The 9,850-nt window shown below is 46.0% G+C and overlaps 1 pseudogene; it reads left to right on the top strand.

Annotated features, from left to right (window-relative positions):
* Positions 1 to 253: 253 nt before the first annotated feature.
* On the top strand, positions 254 to 7,883 carry LOC136496165 (cysteine-rich receptor-like protein kinase 44; annotated as a pseudogene).
* The last annotated feature ends 1,967 nt before the right edge of the window (positions 7,884 to 9,850 follow it).

The following is a 9,850-nucleotide window of genomic DNA, read 5'->3' as shown; positions in this document are numbered from 1 at the left end:
GGCAATTTTAACTGCGAATCATGTCCTAAATAGAGTGCCCACAAAGAACAAAGAAATCACTCCATTTGAGGAATGGGAGAAAAAGAGATTAAATATTTCTTATCTTCGCGTTTGGGGTTGTTTGGCCAAAGTGAACGTGCCAATAAACAAAAAGCGAAAGCTTGGACCAAAAACTGTAGATTGTGTTTTCCTAGGCTATGCCATTCATAGTGTGGGCTATCGTTTTTTAATAATAAATTCTAGTGCTCCTGATATGGCTGTTGGAATGGTCATGGAGTCTAGAGATGCCACGTTCTTTGAGAATGAATTTCCAATGAAAATAGGTGCATCTAGCATGTCTAGTCATGATCCTATTCCTAAACTTCATGAATCAAATATACACGCTGATGATAACACCCATGGGCTTGAGCAAAATCCTGAGGAGGATGATAATACTGTCACTCAAAGGAGTAAGAGGCAAAGAGTTGCAAAATCCTTTGGAGAAGACTTTATTATATATCTCGTGGATGACACTCCCACAACCGTTTCTGAGGCATACTCTTCTCCTGATTCTGACATGTGGAAGGAGGCAGTGCAAAGTGAGATGGACTCCATTATGTCCAATGGGACGTGGGAAGTGGTTGACCGTCCTTTTGGTTGCAAACCTGTGGGCTGTAAATGGGTGTTTAAAAAGAAGCTGAGGCCTGATGGTACAATTGAGAAGTACAAAGCTAGGCTTGTTGCTAAGGGTTATACACAGAAGGAAGGTGAAGATTACTTTGATACTTACTCACCTGTTGCTCGATTGACGACCATTCGTGTGTTGCTATCCCTGGCTGCCTCACATGGTCTTTTCATTCATCAGATGGATGTTAAGACAGCCTTCCTAAATGGAGAGCTTGAGGAAGAGATCTACATGGATCAGCCTGAGGGGTTTATTGCAAATGGTCAAGAGGGTAAAGTTTGTAAGTTATTGAAGTCCCTGTACGGCCTAAAGCAAGCCCCCAAGCAGTGGCATGAGAAGTTTGATAAAACTTTAACATCAGCCGGCTTTGTTGTGAATGAAGCTGATAAATGTGTATATTATCGGTTTGGTGGTGGTGATGGTGTGATACTATGCCTATATGTGGATGATATATTAATATTTGGCAACAATCTAAATGTGATTAAAGAAGTAAAAGATTTTTTGTCGAGTAACTTTGAGATGAAAGACTTGGGAGAGGCTGATGTTATTCTCAACATTAAGCTTTCAAGGGAGGAAGGAAATGGTGGGGTAACTCTTATGCAGTCTCACTATGTGGAAAAGGTCTTGAACCGATTTGGGTACAGTGAGTGTACGCCTGCTCCTACTCCGTACGATCCAAGTATTCGTTTGAGGAAGAATCACAGAATTGCAAGAGACCAATTGAGATATTCACAGATAATTGGTTCTCTTATGTACCTAGCTAGCGCAACTAGGCCTGATATCTCATTCGCTGTAAGCAAACTGAGCCGGTTTGTGTCAAATCCGGGAGATACTCACTGGAATGCTCTTGAGAGAGTGCTGCGCTATTTGAAAGGGACAATGAGTTACAGCATTCACTTTTCCGGGTATCCGAGGGTACTAGAAGGTTATTGTGATGCTAATTGGATTTCTGATGCGGATCAGCTGTATGCCATGAGTGGATACGTGTTTCTACTTGGAGGTGGTGCTGTTTCTTGGAAGTCTTGCAAGCAAACTATCTTAATGAAGTCTACAATGGAAGCAGAACTGACCGCATTGGATACCGCTAGTGCTGAGGCAGAGTGGCTCCGTGATCTCCTGATGGATTTGCCGATTGTTGATAAACCAATCCCGGCAATTTCCATGAACTGTGATAATCAAACTGTGATCACTAAGGTAAACAGTTCTAAGGATAACATGAAGTCCACAAAACATGTGAAGAGACATTTGAAGACTGTCAGAAAACTGAGAAACTCTGGAGTAATTGCATTGGACTATGTCCATACATCAAATAATCTGGCAGATCAATTCACTAAGGGTCTGTCACGCAATGTGATAGAAGGTGCGTCGAGGGAACTGGGTTTGAGACCCACATAGAGCCATCAACAGTGGTAACCTATCCTATGTGATCGGAGATCCTGTGAATTAGGATGGCGAAACAAGCTGTTGATTGACTGAGGGAGAGACCCCTTAGATTATAGCTCAGTTCGTTGGAGATGCACCGTCTCTCCAATACTGTTAGGCAGGATGATTAAGTTCTTAATGTGATCCGAGCGGCTTGGTATAGCGGGGATGTTGTCCTACAGAACATCCTATAAGGAACACACCTATATGAGCTTGATTGCTAGTCACAATCTATGAGATGTGGGTAATCTCTAGATGCTCATGAAAAGGCCTCGAAGTGTGACTTATATGCTTCAAAACAGAGGGAAGGCACTTGGCAGCCTAGTATCAGTTAAGAGGCTATGTGAAACTCATCTCACACAAAACTGTCAATTCAAGGTTTTGTCCATTGTTTAGTTATGGATGAGTGTAGCTAGCTTTCTAGATGGATGTTCAACTTAACAGTCTTCATCGAAACACTGGTATATAAAAGGAATATGGTTCTGAGAACTTCAAACTGCGTACCCTAGAGTTTGGTGAAGATTATTAGATATTATGGGCTTGGCCCATTTATTTAATATCTCTATTAAACTCTATGGTCCGTACATGTACATTAATGGTTTTTATACCATATGGGAATTTAATCGAGAGACGACTCTACTTAAATACCTGATCACTGATCGATCTATTTGAGAAGTAAAAGCGAATCACCTGGATGCCACACGCGCGCGCGCGCGCCGCCGCCGCCGCCCGGCCCGAGCCCGTGGGCGTGGGCGTGGGCGTGGGCGTGGCGTGGCGTGGCGTGGCGAGGCAGGCGGGCGGGGCGGGCGGGCGGGCGGGCGGCGGCGAGCGAGCGAACGGGCGGGCGAGGCCTTTATTTTTGAAACTCCGTTTCCTGTGACGAATTGAAGGGAGGAGTTTCTGTTAACTCCCGTGACTTCTGGCTCTCCGTCTCCGTCTCTCCCACCGCAGAAGGGAGGTGTGACCCCTCGGTGCCGTCGGCTTCTCGTCTTCTGGCCTCTGCCTATAAAACAAATCCTTCCCTCTCGGTTAAGTTCTCTTGGCAAAACACACCACTTTCCAGCAGCGCAAGTTCTTCTCGTTCCACCTCCGGCGAGCACCAGAGATGGAAGAGTAGGCCTCCGGAACGCGTCTCCGTCGTGGGCTTCACCTGCTCGGGTGAAGACGGGCGATTACGTTTTTGGGGAGTGTCGGTGGTGGCACGACTACTCGCTGGTGAACCTGTAGCGGTGCCTCTTCACGGCGTCCTTTTCTGCACTGCATCGAGCGGAACGACTACAACAACAAAGCACCATCATGGCTTTTCCTGGTGCGAGCGGCTCCACCGCAGGGTATAATCTCCTTCACCCTCTTCTGAGTTTCATCATCAATATCATGATGTTCCTAGGCAATACTGCTTTCATATTCAGCATGCTCTGTTTGGTTGATCTGAATGATTATGCTAGTACTGGTTTTCTGGTTCCTTTTATTTTTGTGATCATCGTGATCTTGATATTTGAGAATACATCTTTTATATTTATAATCATGTCTGTGATACTTCAGCTATGTAAAACAATGTTTCACATATGTTTCGGCTCCATAATTTGTCTTATCAGCATGTTAACATTTGTCATGAATTGTCTCTGTCTTTCTATTCATGACTCCACTCTCATTTTTATTGCGTTATTTTTATGGATTAAAATAAATATGAAAATGCCTTATTATTCAACACTTTCCTCTCCATCCTACAATTTTATTCATCATTTTATCCACTAAAGGCTGTATGTCATCTCTGGCCAGAACATCAAAATATAGCGGAATACCTAAGTACTTAAAAGGGAAATTACCAACAGGGCAGGAGAGAATCTGGGCTAAACTATGTACTTCATGATCTCCTAAGTTGATTGGAATCATTTCACTCTTGTTAAAGTTAATTCTCATACCCGAAATTTATTCATACCACATAAGAATACATTTAAGATTTTCTAACACAGCCTCCTCAGCTTTGGAAAATAAAATAGTGTCATCTGCATACTGCAGAGCCACAATCCCCCCTTGCCTAAAACCCTCTAGGAGCCCTGTCACAATCCCTGTATGAACTGCTTTTTTCAACATTCTAGACAGACCATCTCCCACCAAGTTGAAAAGGAACGGGGACAACGGATCTCCCTGTCTTAGGCCCTTACCAGGCTTGAAATAGGAACTTTCCTCCCCATTAACCATAATACCCAAAGATCCTCCCACCACAACTTGTCTAATCTAGTTTATCCAAACTGGATCGAAACCTCTGGCTTCTAACATATCAAAGAGAAAACTCCAAGATACTCTATCATAAGCTTTTTCATATTCCAGTTTAAGAATAACCCCAGATTCACCACTTTGATGTACACTATGAACCAACTCATGAGCCACTACTACACTTTCTAAAATAAATCTTCCTTTTATAAAAGCTGATTGAGTTGGAGCCACTATCCTTTGAACCACAGAACTCAACCTAAGAGTGAACAATTTAGAAAAAAAATTTGAAGCTGCAGTTTAACAAACTGATAGGTCTGAATTGCTTCATATTTGTTGCCTCCCCTACTTTTGGAATTAGAGAAACCAATGCAAAATTAAGTCTCTTAAGTTGTAAATCCCCCCTATGAAAAGCATAAAAAAGATGTACCACATCATTTTTAATGAGATCCCAAAACTTTTGGTAAAAGAGAAAAGATAAACCATCCGACCCAGGAGCACCTTCTGCATAACAGCTAAAAATGGCATTTTTGATCTCTAACTCAGAGAAAGGTGCTATGAGTAACTCATTTTCATTCCTCGAGGCCTTATCCTCCTCTTCCCAAAAATTTTGTCCCAGCTTAAAGCCAGGCTCTGAGTCCTTAGCAAACAAACCTTTGTAAAAATCTACTGCCACTCTCATCATCCCTTTCTGATCATAAACCAAACCAGTAGGGCTTTCAAGGCATTCTATTTTCTTTTTTCTACTCCGTTGGTTAGCAACCGCCTGAAAATAAGCCGTATTCCTATCACCCTCAAGAATGTTTCTATCCCTAGAACGTTGTCTAACTCTAATCTCTTCTAAAGACCAAATTTTTTCTAACTTATCTTCGATGTGCGCTAACTCTTGTCTCTCAACACTAGACAAATCCCTGATTTCAGCTAGACTTTCCAGTCTAGTGAACTCTTTAGACAAAACCACTTTATCTCTATTCTGGACAGCTACCTCATTTGCTGCCCACCCCCTAATCATCCTTCTTAAGGTCCTCATTCTAAATTGCCATCTGTCCATACAGTTAGACAGGGTGCAAGGGGTTCCCCAAGCTTTCTCCACTATACTATAAAAGGACTCCTTTTTCAGCCACCATTTCTCAAAACGAAACCTCTTTTTGCCAAAGCAACTATTCATCCCAGAATCTAAAACTAGAGGGTTATGATCACTTGAAAACCTATCTAGAGCTTTGACACTGGACAAAGGAAAAGCAGCATCCCACAAACCAGAGACAAAGATCCTATCAATCTTAGCCAAAATAGGGTGCTCTTGATTATTTGTCCAGGTAAAAAATTTATTACTAGGATTCAACTCAATCAAAGCCCACTTGTTAACCCAGCTGTTAAACTCATCAACCCACCTATGACTATACACCCCATTACTTTTATCAGAGGCAAACCTAACAAGGTTAAAGTCACCCCCAATCAAAACTGGGCCATCCCAAGCGCCCATCACAGATTCTAACTCTTCTAAGAACTCCCGCTTAAGATCATCATAAGCTGGACCATATACCACAATAAGTTTCCAAACAAAACCATTAGCTTTGTTAGTAAGCATTACACTAACCGAAAACTTTAAAACATCCCCAACTACCATGTTAAAGATATCCATGTTGGCCCCAACCAGGATTCCTCCTGCTGAGCCTTTAGCTTCTAAATGATGCCAAGCAAAAGGAACTAACGTTTTGACTTTCCAAATCCCGCTGTTGCTCAGATTATGAAACTTGCACGTGGATATTTGATTCAGTATCAGTCTAATTTCCATGGCCGCAGATTTTTAGAAGTAACTGTCATTGTTTTATTTACATGGATTGTTATGTAGGTTTGTTGAATGCTCCAAACAAAAAGGAGTATGTTTGTCACTTTGTTAACTTTTCACCAAATTGCAGGCGCACGGAGAACACGGAAACCATTATTTCAGATTACTGGAGAAGATAGATCAACATCAGCTGCAGATGATAACATATATGAAGATGATTCGGTGAAAAGATCAATTTTGAGCGCACCATTAGTTGAGTTCAGCACTGTTTATTCAGCAACGAACAATTTCAGTGAAAAGCTTGGCGAAGGTGGATTTGGTCCAGTTTTCAAGGTGGAGTATTGGAAACTTCATATACTTCCTCCAACTGTTATGATATGGTTGAGTTTGTTTAATTAATCCTTTTCATCTGGATAACCATAGTGGATATTTGATGGTATCTCCAGGGGATACTACCAGATGGCCAAGAGATTGCTATTAAGAGGCTATCTAAAAGCTCCGGGCAGGGATTGGAAGAGTTCAAGAATGAGGTGACGGTGCTATCCAAGCTGCAACACCGGAACTTAGTGAGGCTTTTTGGTTGTTGTATTCATGGAGAAGAGAAGATGATGTTGTATGAATACATGCCCAACAAGAGTCTTGACTCATTTATTTTCAGTAAGTTTCAATCACTTGGAGTTCTGAATTTATACGAATACTTTATACAGTCAGCCAGGAAATGAATTTTTCTATGGACATTTAGTACTTTCCATATTTTTTTCAGATGAAAGTAAGAGACTTGTATTAGGCTGGAAATTGCGATACAAGATTATTCAGGGAATTGGAAGAGGGTTACTGTACCTTCATCAGGATTCCAGGCTGAAAATTATTCATAGGGATCTCAAAGCAAGCAATATTTTACTAGATGATGATTTCAACCCCAAGATATCGGACTTTGGCATGGCTAGAATTTTCGGCGAACACCAGCTTCAAGACCTTACTCGCCGAATTGTCGGAACCTAGTAAGGCTGTTTTTCTCTTTTTCTCGCTACATCATACAGCTGAACAGGGAGTTCCATTGCATTCACCTGCTTCTATAATAGTTGGTTTAGTGCTGCTCAGTAATTGCATCTTCTTTATTGTAACCTTTCTGATCTTACTGCTTTATTCGGATAATAGACAAATTAATTCTTATTCTAGTAGACATAGCATCACCTGGCAACAAGCTAATGCGATAAAATCTGTGGAACGCAGTGGCTACATCTCCCCGGAGTATGCAATGGAGGGCAAATTGTCTGATAAATCTGACGTCTTCAGTTTTGGTGTGCTGGTCCTCGAGATTGTGAGTGGCCGCAGGAACAGCTCTTTTGTCGACGACGAATGGTCAATGAACCTATTGGGCTATGTAAGATAGTACTGTCTCCTCCACTCACCATACTTGTCAAATCAAAACTAGAAAATAACCATGAACTTTTTGCTTGCCACAATTGCCTTATCTATTTCACAACGTATGTTCCAGGCATGGACCCTGTGGAAGGAAGGCAGTGCCTCAGAGCTTATCGATCCGCTCATGGGAACCACATACACTTACGACGAAGTCTGCAGATGCATTCAGGTGGGTCTCCTGTGCGTGCAGGAGTTACCAGCTGAGAGGCCAACCATGTCCCTGGTGCTCAGGATGTTGAGCGGTGATGTTACGATTCCGTCTCCGAGCAAGCTGCATTTTTTGTTGGGAGGGCTCCTCGCCTTCCTGCGGATGACAACAATACTGAATCAGGGAATCAATTAACGTACACGGATCTTCAGGGCAGATAGTCTCACTGTCTCAGGCTGCCGAAGTTTCACACTGTATATCGTTTTCCTATTACTAAGTTTGTATCAGCTCAGGCGCTCAGGCTCAGCTGACGTGACGGTTAACCCCGGCGGGCGAGATCACATATGGATTATGGCAAGCAACCATGCCAAGGCGCGATAGATAATGCCGCGCCTGGTGACCGAGAACGGCGCGATAGATAATGCCGCGCCTGGTCTGGGACCAGATCTAGCAGCCGGGCGTGGAAGACGTTCTAGGGCGCGCCGAGGGGACGTGCGCGACGCGTACGCCAGGTGCGGGCCGTTCGGCGTGTGCAACGTCAACGCGGCGTCCACGTTGTTCTTGCAGCTGCGGCGCTGCGCCAAGGGGTTCAGCCCCGCGTCGCCATCGGGGCTGGCGCATGAGGGATGCGTCATGCTGTAAGCACAAGCAATAGATAGTCAGATAGATGCAGAAGAACGAGAAGAATGCAGGATAGGATAGTTCGGAAGAGTAGCTTAGACTATTTCCAACAGCCGATACCTAAATCAGCGACCCATTCCAGAATTTGAGTTCTGCACATAGTAAATAGGTCACCGACCCAAAATCTTCCTTCTCCAATAGCCCGCCTCCCTCCCCACCCCGCCGTCGCCGTCGGGCCCGCATCGCCGGCGAGCTCCCTCCCCTGCACGGCCTCCCTCCCTCCCTCCCTGCGAGATCCGGTGAGCGCCGCCCGCCTCCCTCCCCGCTGAGCTCCGCCCGCCTCCCTCCCCGTCACGCCGTCGTCGGGCTCGCCTCGCCGGCGAGCTCCCTCCCCTGCATGGCCTCCCTCCCTCCCCGCGAGATCCGACGAGCGTTGCGCGAGCACCTCCGCCCCCACGCGGCGTTGCTCATCACCGGCGGCGGGGGAGCGGTCCTAGATCTGGCGAGGCAACCAAGGCCGGCAGCTCCGGAGGTGCTCCCACGGCGAGCTCGCCTCGCCGAGTCGGCCACGCCCCGCGCGGTCCCGCCTGGCACCCACCACCCACTCCGTTTCAGGCTTTCAGCCGCAGCAGCCTTTTCCCTCGCCCGCAGCAGAGCAGCCATGGCGGCTCCGCCGTTCCACCTACCCCTCCTCCTCGCCTTTCTGCTCCTCTCCACCGCCGCCGCCGCCCACTCCCAGCATCTCCACCTCCAGCACCACGGCCACAGTCCCCACCACCACCACCACCGCTACCCGTCCACGATGATGGCCACCGCTCGCCTCGACACCGCGCCATCCATGCACTAGAACCGCATGGAGTCGGCGTCGGAGGAGACCCGCCAGTCGCTGCACGTCCTCAACCCCTTCTTCACCTCCGTGGCCGCCCAGGCTCCCTCGGGCGAGGACGCCATGGCGGCGATGGGCACGGCCGCGGCTGCGGACGCGGGGGATCCGATGCCACCCTCCCTCGCGCCGCTGCAGCCGCAGGCAGAGGAGGCGGGTGTTAGTTTGATCTTCACCAATTGGCTCAACGGTCAATTGGGCCCTTGGATCAACGCCCTGATCGGGGCGTCTGTCGATGTTTTATCACCGATAGCCTGCCACGGGGGTACCCGGGGCAGTATGTTCGGGCTTCGGCGTATGCCGAACACGATGGTTAACGCAAGACACAGTCGATTTATCCTGGTTCAGGCCCTCGATCGTAGATCGAGTAATAACCTTACGTCCAGTCGGCCTTAGCCTTTGCGTTGGATTGATTCTCAAGTGTTGTGTTGTACAATTGTTCTCTCTGTCTTAGGAGCTCTGCCCTCCTTTATATAGTCAGGAGGCCAGAGTCCTAGTCAGTTTATAATGAGATATCCTAGTAAGATTGCTTAATAGTTATACTACTAAGATTATAGGGGAAGAATCCTAGTTAGACTAGATCTTCTCTGTCCTTTGCGGGGTATCCTATGGGTCCCGCATCGACAAGCCCCCGAGCACTTCATGGTTGAGCTCTGAAAGTCTCGCTCTGCTCCTTCAAGTCTT

This window comes from Miscanthus floridulus, chromosome 12 (genome assembly GCF_019320115.1).
Source record: "Miscanthus floridulus cultivar M001 chromosome 12, ASM1932011v1, whole genome shotgun sequence".
Classification (NCBI taxonomy): Eukaryota; Viridiplantae; Streptophyta; class Magnoliopsida; order Poales; family Poaceae; genus Miscanthus; species Miscanthus floridulus.
The sequence above is the reverse complement of the archived record's forward strand: the minus strand, read 5'-3'. Positions and strand labels throughout refer to the sequence as shown.